Genomic DNA, 19,256 nt, shown 5'->3' with positions numbered 1-19,256 from the left:
TATAATTATATTTTAAACAAGTGAGAAGTCTACAAATTCCATTTATTAACTGATCTCTTGCGACATTCCAGACCCATTTCTAAGGCTTTAGTGCATTAACTCGATCTACACCAGAGCTCTCTTTGTGAAAAAACAAGTTAATCTTCATTCAAGAATATTTAATATTTATTCAGAATTAGTGTTAAGTGACTTTTACATATTACATCTATTGTTTATTACTGCCATGGAACATTTTATAGGAAAGCATTCATTCATTTAGCATACATTTTCTGAATCTCTGCTCTGTATTAGTACATTATTCTAGGAGCAGGGGGCTATATCAGTGAAAAAAGACCCCTGTCCAGATGCCAGATGGAGCTTATAGTCTTGTGCAGTGAGACAAAAATGAGTCAAATGAATATTTAGTATATTAGAACATAACTTATGAAAACAAAAAAGACCTAAGGATCAGGAGTACCAGCTATGGGATGGGGTTAGGGGTATTAGCCTCCTTGAGAAAGTGAGATTTGAGTAAAGATATAAAGGAAGTGAAACAGTTGGCCAAGCGGGAATCCTCCAGTGGAGGCAGAATCCAGGGCAGGGACGTGCTTCTGCATTTCTCTCTTTATCAGGTTCTTAAGTCTCCCCAGAAATTCAGGTGTTCTATTACCTCACAGGTTAGCGTGACAGAGACCAACACCATTCTGGGATAAGCCAAGAGTTCTATACCACTAGTTTTAGGGATAAAAGCTTAATAATAGAGAAAATTTATCATTATCACTGTCATCAATAATGTCAATATTACTGACTGCCTACAACACACTGCCTTCTCTGCTGAGTCCATGTACTGTACTTCACCTCAGGTTAGGGACGGCATCAGAAACAGCTTCCTGAGCATCTTTCCCAATTAACAAGCTGCTCTGCCTGATTCCTTCTAAACCATCAATTCTTAGAGTCACCCAGTAGGGATTTTAATCAAATGACACATTTTGCCCTCATATTGTGATTTACTCATCCCACAGTCCATCTGAAAATCAATGGCACGTTGAGCACGTCATATTCACAAGGTACAATTGAGCTATTTGAGAGAGAGAGAGGAAAGAATGAGAGAGAAAAAAGATATTTTCTAAAACTACCCACTCTTAGGACCAGGATGAAGCAATAGCTTCATCATTCAGGAATGCATCTGGTCTCCTGGGGAGACAAACCAACAGCTGTGCTTAATTTGAGTCAGTGCCATCAGCTCTGGCCACACCATCTATCTCCCCAGACTGAGTCTCCCAGTAGGCTGCTCGTGGCCTTTGGCATTTCTCCTTATCCTGTTCTTGAATCCCTCCTCTGACACTTGCTCTGTCAAAGCAACACTGTGAAGACCAAAGACCTTAAGATTGGTTAAAATGCTCTAAAAGATTTAAGTGTCAGGTATTATAAGGCGGGGGGGGGGGGCGCACTAAAATGTTCGACAAAATGAATGCCCAGCCACCACAACCTAGGAGAGCCTCTTCAGTAAGGCGTTATGGTGTTGTGGTCACAGTGTTTGTTCCTTAATGCATCCTACAGGGAGGTGTTTCCTCTGTTCAGACTCTGCCAACTTCAAGACATTTTTGTAAACCAACAAAGCATTTTCTTAAAATTATTTTTTATCACATCCATTGTAACCCCTCTTGGCAGTATTTCCATGAAAAGCTATCTGCATTCAAAATTTTGGTCTCAACTATCTTCAACTTCAGTTTGAAGGGACTGGTATTAATCTGTACTGAAAACGCTCACTACTACAGGACTAAAACCTCATGCTTCTCAAAACATGCTTGCTCGTCAGATTTGTAGCACTTTACACAAAAACATAGGTACCTGAGTCTCCAGGACCCATGAATCAGCATTTTTTTCTGGTTTCCCAAGTGATTTTTATTTACATCAAGTATAGGATATAGCAGATTAAATCACATTTTAAAAACGCAATTTTAGGCCCTGGTCGGTTGGTTTAGTGGTAGAGTGTCGGCATGGCGTGCGGAAGTCCCGGGTTCGATTCCTGGCCAGGGCACACAGGAGAGGCGCCCATCTGCTTCTCCACCCCACCCCCTCTCCTTCCTCTCTGTCTCTCTCTTCCCCTCCTGCAGCCAAGGCTCCATTGGAGCAAAGATGGCCCGGGTGCTGGGGATGGCTCCTTGGCCTCTGCCTCAGGCGCTAGAGTGGCTCTGGTTGCAACAGAGCAACGCCCCGGATGGGCAGAGCATCGCCCCCTGGTGGGTGTGCCGGGTGGATCCCAGTTGGGCGCATGCGGGAGTCTGTCTGACTGCCTCCCTGTTTCCAGCTTCAGAAAAATACAAAAAATAATAATAAAAAAAACCAAAAAACAAAAAACAACAACAAAAAAACGCAATTTTAGTTTCTTATGTATAGGCCAAACACATATAACATAAAATGAAGGGATTAAAAGGTGTAATTTCTCACAAAACAAATTAACAGTTAAGTACTGAAAGGTTTGATAATTTGAAAACCTAATACTTTACAGGTTAGATAATTACATTAAAATCCCTAGGTATCAGTAAAGGGACAGGAAACCTCAGATCCAATTTAAGAAAGAATTTGATTTTCCACAATCTCTGCATCAACAGAACCACCAAAAAACCCCCAGAAAGGAAAAAGCATCAATAGAAAATCCATTTTAGAGATACAAGATGGCACCAGAATAGGTAAATGTTACACTCATCTACTCCCTGGATCAAACTGGAATTACAACTGTCTTATAGAACATCATCCTGAATAGACAATTGAAGACTAGCTGAAAAGAAGTCTTATCTACAGAAGAAACCACCTGGAGACTGGTAGAAAGGGCAGAGGCAAAAGAACCCCAAAACAACAACAACAAAAACCTGACACCGTTCCAACAGGCAGTGGCTAAGATTCTGGAGAAATTCTGTGAGGGTTCCCACTTAGACGTATGGGAATCTCACCCCCAAGCCAGGCTCCCCAGCCCAGAACATCAGAGATACAGGAAGAGGCATACCTATAACATCTGGCTGTGAAAATCAGTGGGGATTCTTTCACCAGGGAGAGAGGGGAGTCTGCTAGAGACAAAGGCCAATGCACAAAATCTTGTTTGCAGTCACTCATCCAGGCTCCAGCAGAGGGAGGGTGGAGAGGACTATAGTCAGGTAAAGATAGACTAGGGTTTGTGGCTCTGGGGAGAGAGCTGAAGGGACAGCCACAGGATCCCTGTGCTGAGTCACTCTCCCACACTGCAGATGCCATCTATTTTTTGGTGGAGCACCCTGATGCATACAGCATCAGCTTGGGGAAACGCAACAGCCTCACCCTCTGGACTCCCTTTTACCCACACTGTGGAACTTGCACCCTGCTGAGGAGTTAGCAGTCTGGGCCAGGAGGTAGAGGTCTGGACAGAATGAGGGGACGTCAGTGACAGAATTGTGTGACTGTAGCATGGGAGTAATTTCCCTCACTTTCCTGAAAATCTGCTGGGTGCCTCCACCTCATGGAAGATCTGTGAGCCCCACTCTCAGGGATCCTGAAGACCCCACCCTCCACTCTCCAGACTCCTGGTGGCTCCACCCTGCTGAGGTCTATGTAAAACCCAGGACAGACTGAGTTGTGTGGCTCTGGGCCAAATCCACTTCTTCCTCTTCCCCCAAAGCCTAACAGGCACCTCCTCCTGGGAGATCTACTAGCCCTAGCCTCCCAATTCCTGGTGGCCCAGCTTGCTGAGATCCAGCTCTGGAAGAATCTGGGATAGACTGAATAGTGTGGTTTTAGGATGGTGGCCATTTTTTCCTTGCACACCTGTGTGGTACAGAGCCCCCTCTTTACCCAGCCAAATCTTGACCTGTTTGGGACTGATAACCACTGCTGCCCTCATGCTGATGATTCCGAGACTCTACTCCACCACAGAGGTGTGCAAGCACCCAGCCAAATCTTGGTCTGTCTGGAACTGATAAAGTCTGTTGACCACACACTGATGATTCCCTGAGATGCCACCCCACCACAAAGGTGTGTAAGCACCTAGTAGATGGTAGCTAGAATCGGTATATGCTGGGACATTTGCTAAGTGGCCTGAGAACCAGCATGGGCACCAAGTTTGAACCTTTATCAATCTGGTGAACACCACTTGGTCCTACCTGGTGACTCACGGAGAAACTACCTCACGCAACTAGAGTATAGCAAAAGGCTTTTTCAATGATTGAGCCTAACAGACAGCAGGAAAACAAAGGCAGATATTGGTATGCCTTAGGACTTTTGCAGACCTGTCCCTGGATGAGTACTGGTAAAAGCCAACCATGGTACATAGCTGGTATTTCCCATGCATAGCAGAGACAGCCACAAATTGTAGCTCCAAACAGGTTATCCAGGGCCAGTCACAGGCAGTATCTGACATTAGCTAGTACTAGAATCCATCCCAAGAAGCCCCAGAACCAACACATACAGTGGCATACAGTGCTTCAGACATCATCAGAACAGGATCCAATTAGCTGTGCAAGAGGAAAACCCACAGGGAAATCTCAGCAGGTACCAGTCCCTGCTGAGGCAAATTCCACTTTGTGTGGTCATTTCCTGCACAGCTGCTCATACACTGTGGTCAAGGTCAATCCTCACAGTCAGCCAGACTGAGGGTCAACCCCTCACAACCCACAAAATGGACATTCTTGGAACACCTACTTCAGGTGATCAAGGAGACTACACCACTGAGTCATACAGAACACCGACTACATAAGGCCATCCTACCAAGACTGAGAGCATAGTAGATCTAACACCCAAACATGAACACAAAGAGGCAGTCAAAGTAGGGAGACAAACAGGCCCCAAACAAAAGAGCTAAATGATATGGAAGCAAGCAGTTTATCAGCTATAGAGTTAAAAAAAATTATTATAAGGAAGCTCAAGGGAAAACTACAAGAGCATGAAAAAGGCCATAGAAACCATAAAAATAACCAGTCAGAAACAAAGAATATAATATCTGAAATAAACACTATATTAGAATGAATAAACAGTAGGTTGGATGAAGCAGAGGATCGAATCAGCAATTTGAAAGACAAGGTAGCAGAAAAAACATGACCAGAGCAGCCAAAAAAAAAAAAAAAGAATTTAAAAAATATGAGTAGAGTTTAAGGGATCTTCGGGATAATATGAAGAATAATATCATTCACATCATAGAAATACCAGAAGCTGAAGAAAGAGAGCAAGGGATCAATTAACTTATTTGAAGAAATAATGATGGAAAATTCCCCTCACCTGGTAAAGGAAAAAGGACACACAAGTCCAGGAAGTGCAAGGAGTCCCAAACAAGATGAACCCAAAGAGGTTCATACCAAAACACATCACAATTAAAATGCCAAATGTTAAAGACAAAGAGAGAATCTTAAAAGTAGCTAGAGAAAGACAATTACCTACAAGGGAGCTTGCATAAAGACTTACAGCTGATTTTTCAACAGAAGCATTTCAGGCTAGAAGAAATTGGTATGAAATATTCAAAGTGATGGGAATCAAAAACCCATAACCAAGATTACTTTACCCAGCAAAGGTATCATTTAAAATTGAAGGAGAAAAAAAGCAGTTCCCAGTCAAGAAAAAGCTAAAGGAGTTCATTACCACCATACCAGTATTACAAGAAAATATTTCTTGTTTACAGGGTCTTCTATAAGCAGCAGCAGAAACCCCTCCCCCCCAAAAAACAGAGGAACATACTTAAAAATATATAATGAGAATAAATACATACAGGGGAAAGAAGTATTGAATACTACACACACACAAAAACTGACAAACACAAAAAAGAAAAACCAAACAAGCCACAGAATTACCAGAAAACAAAACAAAATGGCTATAGGAAATCCTCAAGTGCCAATAATTACCCTAAATGTAAACAAACTGAACTTACCAGTAAATAAGCACAGAGTAGCAGATTAGATCAAAATGCAAAACCCAACCACATGCTGCCTTCAAGAGACACATCTAAGCTGCAGGGACAAAAGTAGACTAAAAGTAAAAGGTCGAAAAATGATTCTCCAAGCAAATAATATCCAAAGAAAAGCAAGTGTACCATACTCATATCTGACAATACTAACTTTAAGACAATAAAGGTAAGCAGAGACAAAGACACTTCAAAATGATAAAGGGGACACTGTATCAAGAAGACATGACACTTCTTAATATATTATATATGCACTGAACCAGGGAGAACCAAAATATATAAGATATCTACTAACTGATCTAAAAATAGCAGACAAAAACATGATCATACTTAGAGATTTCAACATACCATTGATGCCTTTAGATAAATTATCCAAAGAGAAAATCAATAAAAAAATATTGGCCTTCATTTATGATAAACCATCAGCTAACATCATATTAAAAGGCATAAAACTGAGGACTTTTCCCCTTAAATCAGGAACAAGACAGGGTTGTCCACTCTCTCCACTTTTATTTAACGTGGTGCTGGAAGTTCTAGCCAGAGCAATCAGGCAAGAAAAAGAAATAAAAGGCATTCATATTGGAAAAGAGGAAGTAAAGGTTTCAGTTTTTGCAGATGATATGATCCTATACATCGAAAACCCCAAAGACTCCACAAAAAGATTACTAAAAACAATAAACAAATACAGTAAGGTCACAGTATACAAAATTAATATACAAAAGTCCATTGCCTTCCTATATGCCAACAACGAAACATGAGAAAATGAACTCAAAAAAATAATCCCCTTCATGGTTGCAACAACAGCAAAAAAATACCTAGGAATAAACATAACAAAGAATGTAAAGGACCTATATAACGAAAACTACAAAGCATTGTTAAGGGAAATAAAAAAAGATACAATGAAATGGAAAAATATTCCTTGTTCTTGGATAGGAAGAATAAATATAATCAAAATGACCATATTACCCAAAGCAATATACAAATTCAATGCAATTCCCATCAAAATTCCAATGGCATTTTTTAAAGAAATGGAACAAAAAAGCATCAGATTTATATGGAATTATAAAAAACCTGAATAGCCAAAGCAATCCTAAGGAAAAAGAACAAAGCTGGGGGCATTACAATACCTGACTTCAAATTATATTATAGAGCCATGACAATCAAAACAACATGGTATTGGCAGAAAAACAGACACTCAGACCAATGGGACAGAATAGAAAGCCCAGAAATAAAACCACATATATATGGTCAAATAATTTTTGATAAAGAGGCCAACAACACACAATGGAGAAAAGAAACCTCTTTAATAAATGGTGCTGGGAAAACTGGAAAGCCATGCGCAAAGGAATGAAACTCGATTACAGTTTGCCCCTTGTACTAAAGTTAATTCAAAATGGATCAAAGACCTAAATAGAAGACCTGAAACAATAAAGTATACAGAAGAAAACATAAGTACTAAACTCATAGACCTTGGTTATAGAGACCACTTTATGAATTTGACTCCAAAGGCAAGGGAAGTGAAGGCAAACATAAATGAATGGGATCACATCAGACTAAGAAGTTTTTCACACCAAGAGAAACTAACAATAAAACAGACAGCCAACTAAATAGGAGATGATATTTTCAAACAACAGCTCAGATAAGGGTCTAATAATATCCAAAATATACAAAGAACTCATAAAACTCAACAATCAAAAAGCAACAATCCATTAAAAAAAATGGGAAGAGGACATGAACTGACACTTCTCCCAGGAAGAAATTCTATGGCGCCCTGGCCGGTTGGCTCAACAGTAGAGCGTCGGCCTGGCGTGCGGGGGACCCGGGTTCAATTCCTGGCCAGGGCACATAAGGAGAAGCGCCCATTTGCTTCTCCACCCCTCCCTCCTTTCTCTCTGTCTCTCTCTTCCCCTCCTGCAGCCAAGGCTCCATTGGAGCAAAGATGGCCCAGGCGCTGGGGACGGCTCCTTGGCCGCTACCCCAGGCGCTAGAGTGGCTCTGGTCATGGCAGAGCGATGCCCCGGAGGGGCAGAGCATCACCCCCTGGTGGGCAGAGCGTCGCCCCCTGGTGGGCGTGCCGGGTGGATCCCGGTCGGGCACATGCGGGAGTCTGTCTGACTGTCTCTCCCTGTTTCCAGCTTCAGAAAAATACAAAAAAAAAAAAAAAGATACATGCAGCCCCATGTTCATTGCAGCATTGTTCAGTGTTCAAGACATGGAAACAACCAAAAAGCCCTTCAATAAATGACTGGATAAAGAAGATGTGGTAAATATATACTATGGAATACTACTCGACCATAAGATACGATGACACTGGATCATTTACAACAACATGGATGGACCTTGGTAACATTATACTGAGTAAAATAAGTAAATCAGAAAAAAACTAAAAACTGTATGATTCCATACATAGGTGGGACATAAAAATGAGACTAGGAGACACATGGACAAGAGTGTGGTGGTTACGGGGCAGGGGGGGAGGAGTGGGGGAGGGGAAGGGCACAAAGAAAACCAGATAGAAGGTGATGGAAGACAATTTGACTTTGGGTGATGGGTATGCAACATAAATAAATGTCAAAATAACCTGGAGATGTTTTCTCTGAACATATGTACCCTGATTTATTAATGTCACCCCATTAAAATTAATAATAAAAAAAGACTGACTAGAAGAAATATTGGCCTTAAATGACTAATTGGACCAAATAGACATACTAGACATTAACAGTACATTTCATCTCAAAACATCAGATTATACATTTTTCTCCAGCATGCCTGAAACATTCTCAAGGACAGACCATATGTTGGGCCACAGAACTAACATCAACAATCTCAGGAAGATTGAAATTATACAAAGCATATTTTCTGACCATAAGACTTTGAAATTAGAACTCAACTGTAAAAAGTAAAAAAATCCACAAAAATGTGGAAATTCAATAACATACTTTTAAAAAATGAATGGGTCAAAGAAGAAACAGAAACAGAAATCAAAAGATTTATACAGACAAATAAAAATGACAACATGACAAATCAAAATTTCTGGGATGCAGCAAAAGCAGTAATAAGAGAGAAGTTTATATCCTTATAGGCATATATCAAGAAACAAGAGAGATCTCAAGTAAATAACCCAACATCACACCTTAAGGAACTAGAAAAAGAAGAAGAAAGGCAACCCAAAATCAGCAGAAAAGCAGAAAAAAAGAAATAATAAAAAATAGAGCGGAACAAAATGAAAGAGAACAAAAAACTATAGAAAAAATTAATACCACAAAGAGCTAGTTGTTTTAAAAAATCAATAAACTCAAGAAACCACTGGCTAGACTCACTAAGGAAAAAAAAAGGGCTCATATAAACCAAATCTGAAATGAAAGGGGAGAAATTACCACCAACTTCATAGATATACAAAAGATCATAGTGGAATATTATGAAAGATTATATGTCAACAAATTTAATAACCTAGAGGAAATGGATAAACTCCTAGAACTATACAATCTTCCTAGACTGAGTCATGAAAAAGTGAAAAATCTAAATAAACCTATAAGCAGGGAGGAAATAGAAACAACTATCAAAAACCTCCCCAAAAGCAAAAGTCAAGAACCAGATGGCTACACTAGTGAATTCTACTGAACATTCAAAAAAGATTTGGTACCTATTCTTCTCAAAGTCTTCCAAAAAAAATAGAAGAAGCAATATTCCCTAACAGATTTAATGGAGGCAATATAACCCTTATACCAAGACCTGTCAAGGAGAATACAATAAAAAGAAAACAACTTCAGGCCAATATCTCTAATGAATACAAACGCAAAATCCTAAACAAAATACTAGCAAATTGAATACAACAATATATTAAAAAAAATACATCACAATCAAGTGGGATTCATTCTAGGAGCACAAGGATACTTCAACATATGGTAATCAATTAACACAATACATCATATCAACAAAGCAAAGAAAAATATCATATGATCCTATCAATAGATGCAGAACACCATTGCATAAGATACAACATCTGTTTATATTTAAAACAATAAAATAGACAGTATCTCAACATAATAAAGACCATATATGACAAACCATTAGCTAATATAATAAATGGTGAAAAAATGAAGGCTTTTCCTCTAAAATCAAGAAAGAGACAAGGCAGCCTACTCTCTCCACTCTTATTCATCATAGTTCTGGAAGTTTTAGCCAGAGCAATTAGGCAAGAGAAAAAAATAAAAGGCATCTATATCAGGAAAAAAGAAGAAAAGGTATCACTTTTTGCAGATGACATAATATTATATACAGAAATCCCGAAAGACTATTAGAAACAAAAACCTATTAGAAAAAATAAAGGAATACAGTAAAGTCACAGGATATAAAATCAATATACAAAAGTCCACTGCTTTCCTATATGACAATGACGAACCACCATAAAATGAACTAAAATAAAAATTCCTTCACAACAGCAAAACAAAAACAAAAAACTCTAGATATAAACTTAACAAAGGATGTGAAGGACCTATATACTGAAACTACAACACATCATTGAAAGAAACTGAAAAAGATACAATGAAATAGAAAAATATATCATGTTCATAGACTGGAAGAATAAACATAGTTAAAAAGGCCATATTATCCAAAGCAATATACAAATTTAATGCTCTCCCCATCAAAATCCCAATGTCATCTTTTAAAGAAATACAACAGAACATCACCAGGTTTCTATAGAACCATAATAAACCCTGAATAGCCAAAGTAATCCTGAAGAAAAAGAAGGAAGCTGGAGTTATCATTCTATTAATACCTAACTTCAAATTATACTACAGAGCCACAATCATCAAAACAGAATCGTACTGGCAGAAAAACAGACATGAAGACCAATGGAACAGAATTGAGAGCTCAGAAATAAAACCACTTATATATGGACAATTCATCTTCAACAAAGGAACTAAAACACAAAATGGAAAAAATAAAGCCTCTTTAATAAATGGTGTTAAAAATACTGAAAAGCCACATGCAAAATAATAAAACTTGACTACAGTTCGTCACACTGCACAAAAATTAATTCAAAATGAATCAAAGGCCTAAATATATGATCTGAAATAATAAATTACATAGAAGAAAACATAGGTACTAAGCTCATAAACCTTGGCCGTAGAGAACAATTTATGAATTTGATCCCAAAGGTAAGGGAAGTAAAGGCTAAAATAAATGAATGGGACTATCTCAAACTAAAAAGTTTCTGCACAGCAAGAGAAACTGACAACAAAACAAATAGGAAGCCAACTAAGTGGGAGATGATATTTGCAAACAACAGCTACAATAAGGTATTATTATCCAAAATATATCAAGAACTTTCAAAGCTCAAACAAGCAAATAATCCAATTAAAAAATGGGAGAAGACCCGAACGGACACTTCTCCCAAGAGGACATACAAATGGCCAACAGATATATAAAAAGATGCTCATCTTCACTAGCTATTCGAGAAATGCAAATCAAAACTACAATGAGATACCACCTCACACCTGTTAGATTGGCTATTATCAACAAGACAAGGAATAATCAGTGTTGGAGAGGCTGTGGAGAAAAAGGAACCCTTATTCACTGCTAGTGGGAATGTAAACTAGTACAATCATTACCGAAGTATGGTGGTTCCTCAAACAACTAAGACTAGAACTACCATATGACTCAGCAATCCCTTTACTGGGTATCTACCCCCAAAACTCAAAAACAATGCTATTTAAAGACATATGCACCCCCATGTTCATCATAGTATTATTCACAGTGGCCAAGACATGGAAACAACAAAAGTGTCCCTCCATACAGGACTGGATAAAGAAATTGTGGTACATATATACAATGGAATACTACTTAGCCATAAGAAATGATGACATAGTGCCATTTACGACAACATGGATGGACCCTGAGAACATTATACTGAGTGAAAAAGTAAATCAGAAAAACTAAGAACTGTATGATTTCACAAAAAGGTGGGATATAAAACTGAGACTCATGGATATAGAAAAAACTGAAGTGGATACCAGGGATAGGAGAATATGGAGGAGGGGATTGAGGAAGGTTGTAAAGAGGGACAAATATACAGTGATAGAAAATGATTTGACTTTGGGTGATAGGTATACAACATAATCAACAGTTCAAATGCTATAGAAATTTTTACTGAAAATGTATATTCTCCTATTGATCAATGTCACCCTGTTAAATTTAATTTTCTAAATAAAAATTTTAAAAAAGACATAGGGTAGCTGAATAAATAAGAAAAAAAGACCCATATGTACACTAACCTCAGGAAAAAGATACACAAAAACTAAAAAGAAAAGGGATGTAACAAGATGTTTCATGCAAATGATAATGTAAAAAAAGCTTAGGTAGCAATACTTATATCTGACAAAATTGGCCTAAAACAAACAATATAGTAAAAGTCAATGAAGAACAATATATAATGATAAAGAGAGCAATCCTTTAGAAGATATAACCATTGTAAACATTTGTGCATCCAACATAGGAGCACCTAAATATATAAAGCAAATCTTGATGGACAAAGGAGAAATAGAGAGTAATACAGGTATAGTAGGAGTTTTTAACAACCGGTCGACATCAATGAATAGATCTTCCAGACAGAAGAACAACAAGGAAACAGCAGCCTTAAATGGCACACTAGGTCAGATGGATTTAATTGATATCTTCAGCATTTCACCCCTAAACAGCAGAATACACATTTTTTTCTAGTATATTTTCTAGGATAGACCACATGTTAGAACACAAAACAAGTCTTAAAGTTAAGAAGGTTGAAATTTTATCAATGAAATTTTTTCAGACCATGATATGAAACTAAACAGACTTATAGATACAAAGAACAGACAGAGAGATGTCAAAGGACATGTGGCTTGAAGTGCTAGATGGAAAAGGTGAAGGGATTAAGCATAAAATAAAACTAATAGACACAGACAACGGTGTGGGTGTACAGGAGAGGAAGGGGGTATGGGGGAGGTGGAGGAAGGTAGAGGGGAGACAGAGGGTGATGGAGGGAGACTTGACTGGGGGATTAACACACACTGCAATACAGATGATGTACTATAGAATTGTGCACCTGAAGCCAGTATGATTTTATTAACCAATGTCACCCCAATAAATTCAATAATAATTTAAAATATATATTTCTTACAAGAAAAAATGAAAAACACATTAAGACATGGAAGCTGAAGAACATGGTACTAAACAATGAACAGGTTAACAGTGAGATCAAGGAAGAAATAAAAAAATACCTTGAAACAAATGAAAATGAGAACACAACAACCCCAAATCTATGGGACACAACAAAAGCAGTCCTAAGAAAGAAATTCACAGAATTACAGATATCCCTCAAGAAGCAAAAAAACAAAAAAAAAAACAAAAACAAAAACCAACTCCAATAAACAATCTAACTTTTCACTTAAAAAACTAGAAAAAGATCAACAAACAAATCCCAGAGTAGAAGGAAGGATATAGTAAAGGCCATAGCAGAAATAAACAAGAGTATAAAAAATATATTTATATAATATAAAAGATCAATAAAACCAAGAGCTGATTGATTCTTAGAATAGACAAAAAGAATTGACAAACATTTAACCAGACTCATTAAGAAAAAAAAGAGGACCCAAGTAAATAAAATAAGAAATGAAAGAAGAGAAGTAACAACTGACAAAGAGATACTAGATTTTACAAACAAGTATACAACTTGTGTGAAAAAATATTACAAACAAGTATATGCTAACAAATTGAACAATCTGGACAAAACTGATAAATTCCCAGAGGTATACAATCTTCCAAAACTGAATCAGGAATAATCAGAGAATCTGAATAGACAGATTACAACTAGTGAAATTTAAGTAGTAGTCCAAAAACTCCCACCAAACTGAAGTCCTGGACTGAATGGCTTCACGGGTAAATTTTTCCAGACACTCAAAGAAGATCTAATACTCATCCTTCTCAAACCATTTCAAAATATTCAAGAGGAGGGAAGACTCCCAAGTTCATTTTACAAGACCAACATTATTCTAATTCCTAAACCAGATAAAGATACTACAAAGAAAGAAAATTACAGGCCAATATCCCTGATGCACATAGATGCTAAAATCTTCAACAAAATATTATAAAACCATATATGGCAATACATTAAAAAGATTATACACCACAATCAAGTGGGATTTATTCCTGGGATGCAAGGTTGGTACAATATCCACATATCAATTAATGTGATACACCACAAAAAAAAAAAATGAAGGATAAAAATAATATCAATAAATGAAGAAAAAGCATTTGATAAAATTCAGCCTCCACTTTTGATCAAAACTCTCAGCAAAGTGGGAATACAGGGAACATATCTGAACAAAATAAAGGACATATATGACAAAGCCACAGCCAATATCATACTCAATGGGGAAAAACTATAAGCATTTACCTTAGAATTGGGAACAACACAGGAAAGTCCGCTTTTACCACTCTTATTCAACATAGAACTGGGAGTCCCAGCTATAGCAATTACACAAGAGGATAAAATAAAAGGCGCCAACTTGGAAAGGAAAATGTAAAACTGTCTTTATTTGTGGATGACTTGATACTTTATATAGAGAATCCTAATGATTCCACCAAAAAACTATTAGAATAAATGAATTCAGTACAGAGAAAGAATGCAAAATACATATACAGAAATCAGTTGCATTTTTATACACCAATAATGAACTATCAGAAAGGGAAAGTAGGAAAGCAATACCATTCACAATGGCTTCAAAAAGGGTAAAATAACTGAGAATAAATTTAAGCAAGGATATAAAAGACCTGTACTAGGAAAATTATAAGACACTGAAGACAGAAGCTTAAGAAGATACAAATAGGTGGAAGCATATACTGTGTTCATGAACAGGAAAAATTAATATCACCAAAATTTCCATAGTACCTAAAGCAATCTATAGAGTCACTGCAATACCTATCACGATACCAATGGTGTATTTCACAAAACTAGAACAAATATTCCCAAAATTTATATGGAGCCACAAAAACCCCTGAAGAGCCAGCCACAGCCATCTTGAGAAAGAAGAACAAAGTTGGAGGAAAAAATGCTGCCTAATATCAAGCTATACTACAAGGCCACGGTAGCCAAAACACCACGGTACTGGTGTAAAATAAATATAGATCAATGAAACAGAACAGAAAGCCCGGAAATAATGCCTGTTTGATCAATTAAGATTCAACAAAGGAGCCAAAAACACACTGAGGGTAAAGATAGTCTATTCAATAAATGGTGTTGGGGAAAGTGGACAGATAGTTGCAAAAAATAAAAATAGACCACCTTTTTTACACAATATACAAGAATAAACTCAAAATGGATTAAATATTTCAATGTTAGATTTGAAGCTATAAAAATTCTAGAAGAAAACAAGTAAAACCTCAAGACATTTCTTGTAGCAGTATTTTTTCTGATATATCCCCTTAGATAAGGGAAACAAGAAATAATTTAAAAAAGAGATTACATCGAACTAAAAAGTTTTTGCACAGCAAAGGAAACCACCAACAGAATGAAAACAACTTACTGCATTAGGAGAACATACTTGCTAATACATATGATAAATGGTTAATATCCAAAATTTATAAAGAACTTACAGAACTCAACACCAAAAACAAATGATCCAGTCTAAAAATGGGCAAAATAACTGAATAAACACTTCTCCAAGGAGGACACACAGATGGCCAATAGACATATGACAAGATGCTCAAAATCACTAACCATCAGAGAAATGCAAATTAAAACCATAGTGAGCTCTCAACTCACACCTGTCAGAATGGCTATCACTGATAAATCAACAAACAAGTATTGGTGAGGATGTGGAGAGAAGGGAACCCTTTTGCACTGCTTGTGGGAATGCAGATTGGAAAGCAGTATGGAGTTGCTTCAAAAGTTAAAAGAGGAACTGCCTATGTTCTAGTGATTCCACTTCTGGGAATATATCTGAAGAAATCTGAAACCCTAATTCTGAAGAATATATGTAATCCTCTGTTCATTGCAGTGTTATTTATTATAGCTAAGATTGCAAGCAGCCCAAGTGTCCATCAATAGATGAGTGGATAAAAAGGCCATGGTACATGTACACAGTGGAATCCTCTACGGTCATGAAAAAGAAGGAAATCTTACCTTTTGGGACAGTATACATGGGCCTGAAGAGTATTACGCTAAGTGAAATAAGCCAGGCAGAGAAAGACAGGCACCATATGATCTCACTTATATGTAGAATCTAATGAACAAAATGAACTAACATGTAAAATAAAAACACACTCACAGAGATAGAGAAAAGACTGACAGCTGTCAGAGGGAAGGGAATTGGGGAACTGGGTAAAAAGGTTAAAGGATTAAACAAAGAAAAAAGCTCATCCACTCATCCACACAGAGGATAGTAGGGTGATTACCAGAAGGAAAAGGGGGAGGTGGAGCTAAAGGACATACAGGGGTGACAGATGGTGATAAAACAACAGTTGACCTGGGGTGTTGAACACACAGCACACTATACAGATGATGTGTTTCAGAACTGTATATTTGAAACCTATATAATTTTACTAACCAATGTCACCCCAATAAATTCAGAAAACATTTTTAAAAGATAAAGAAAATACATTTTATTTCAAAGTAAAAGAGCACCATCTAGTGACCAAAAATTTAAATTATCAAAGGATACAGAGACTAACAACACATAATCAATCACCAACATGTAACATCAAACAGTCTTCAGGACCCAACTCAGGACGTTTGTAAAATGATTTTCTAAATAATTAAGTCTCCTAAGTACAGAAAAAAAAATAAACATGATAGAATTCTGACTTAAATTGCAAAGCGGCTAGTAGCAGTGTAGTTTTCATTCCCCCTTTTGCCCTTGCTTAAAAGATATCACAGGATATGAGCTCTTCCAGGCTGAACTCAATCCACTTGTTTTTAACCCTGAAATACAGTTTTCTGCTTCTGAGCGTTACAGCTTTTGTTCAAGCATGTCCATGTAATACCCAAGGGACTAAGGTTTCAGTCAGACCCATTCTGGAAATACTTGATGGAGAAAAGAGAAGTCAAAGTATTAACCATCTGACTAAACACAAGAACAAGGAAAATGTCAGTTATGAAGATGGTTGGAAGATGACAGACAAAACAGGCAATAAGCGTGTAGTCTCCCCCTCCCCCAAATTAACTACTTTGAAAGACAACCAGTTTGGACATGAAAGTTTTGAGACATTTGCTGTAAAAATAATATTCACTGCTTTATAATCAACCCCCACCCTCCCTGAATATGAGGGTTGTTTTTAATTAGTTCTGCAACTTCCACAAACAAGTAGCAGATTCTCTAAGCTTGTTGAATAGACTGACAACTCCCTCAGTTCAGGAAATAGCTAGTACAGAGGGCAGAGATGGACATCTGTGGCTAACCCTCTTATCCAAGGTAGCCATATGTCCTGCACTTCCCAAAACTTGACTGCAAATATTCTAATCTTAGTCTCTCTATAAAAATACAAAGAACTTTCGGATAGTCATCTAGATTTTTAAACTCCTCTTCCATCAATCTGCTTCCGTCTACAGAAGAAGAGAGGAATACCAGGTGATCCAACCTTCACGTAGTAAGAAGAAGCTGTATGGATCCGGATGTGGACAGGGGACAAAGTGGGTCTTTTTCTATGTGTCTAAGGAAAAACAGCTGAACCTCTCAGCAAAAGGGTTTTTAACACTTCCATATATTCATAAAGACTTGATAAGGCAACAATTGTTTTCATAAGAACACATGCTCAAAACTGTATTTTCCGTAAAAATAGTTGGGATGTTTCCATGAACTTAAGTGAATTTTTAGTTACGGTTATAAAAGATTATCCCTTGATAACATGGTTTCTCCTCTCTAGCTTTCCATACTTGGAAACATTCCCATTCCTGGAAATGTCTGTAAATACTTGAGTGCCTTTTCCTTCTCTCCTCAAGCTTAAACTTCCTTCCCACTTCATTCCTGTCCCACAGCCAATCCTATAGAAGATACCCATGCCAGCCACTTCACTGCATTTATTATGCTACAGAAAGGAACGTCTTATAGACACACAATGAATTAAAACCTTCAGTGATTTATTTCACCAATAATCCGTTTGTAGCTACTTTCCTGTCTCCATGATTGAGTAGTGTTGAGCCAAAGATTCAACAACCAAAAATTCAAAGTAATGCTTTCATTCTCACCATGCTCTCTTGGAGAAACAACAGTAAATTCTTTGTTTGACTCACCCAACTCCTCCCACCCACAATGCCCACAAATGAAAGTCTTCATATTAGAGTTGTCCTTTTGTTTATGGGAAGAGTTCCATGTCATGACCTGAGATCAGGATGGCTTTGGTACATTTCAAACATTTAAACAAAACTGTCCAACTGGCCTTCAATCCACAGGAAGGGACCAGTGAACAGAATCTACTTTCTCTGGTTTGAAGCTCTTTTCACTTTTATTTTAAATTCTTTCTAATTAGTCTTAGATATTAAAACTATCTAACCAAGAAGGACATGGCTGGGCTGGGGCTGGCAACACTGTAGGGCAGGGGTCCCCAAACTTTTTACACAGGGGGCCCTCAGACCGTTGGGGGCCGGACTATAAAAAAAACTATGAACAAATCCCTGTGCACACTGCACATATCTTATTTTAAAGTAAAAAAACAAAATGGGAACAAATACAATATTTAAAATCAAAAACAAGAAAATTTAAATCAACAAACTGACCAGTATTTCAATGGGAACTATGCTGCTCTCACTGACCACCAATGAAAGAGGTGCCCCTTCCAGAAGTGCAGCGGGGGCTGGATAAATGGCCTCAGGGGGCTGCATGTGGCCCATGGGCCGTAGTTTGGGGACCCCTGCTGTAGGGAGTGGTCAGTGTTCACAGGCAGAAAGGCATTTCCAACCTCCACTGAAATCCCTGCACCACTGTGAACACATCCATAGCTACCAAGCAGTTCTACAGCAGAAATATCCAACTCTTTTACAGAAGAGAGACTGTGGCTCTAGGTAACAATTTTGTCAAACAGCCAACATGCATCAAGTCTCAGAAAGAAGCCCCAGGCATTTCAAGGGCACTGGCTGACTCAGAGCACATAGGGACATGCCACAAAAAGCCAGTCACACACTGCATTACACTTTTAATGACTCTGAGTCTGCAATAGGCTACAGATCCTCTTTATGGAGTGGAAATAATATGTAGATTCCAAAGTTATGATAATAGGGTTTGAATCCTACTTAAGCCATAAAGAAGCTTGGTTATCATACAGAAGTCAGTGAACCTCTGGAGTATGGTTTGTTTAAAAAAAAAAAGGGGGGGGGGAGTTATAG

At 37.7% G+C, this 19,256-nt stretch overlaps 1 protein-coding gene across 2 annotated transcripts in view; it reads right to left on the bottom strand.

Annotated features, from left to right (window-relative positions):
- Positions 1-19,256, bottom strand: part of BICC1 (BicC family RNA binding protein 1) — a 389,702-nt gene that overhangs the window by 46,570 nt on the left and 323,876 nt on the right. The window lies entirely within an intron of this gene.

This window comes from Saccopteryx bilineata, chromosome 9 (assembly GCF_036850765.1).
Source record: "Saccopteryx bilineata isolate mSacBil1 chromosome 9, mSacBil1_pri_phased_curated, whole genome shotgun sequence".
Classification (NCBI taxonomy): domain Eukaryota; kingdom Metazoa; phylum Chordata; class Mammalia; order Chiroptera; family Emballonuridae; genus Saccopteryx; species Saccopteryx bilineata.
This window is presented reverse-complemented; position numbering and strand designations above follow the sequence as displayed.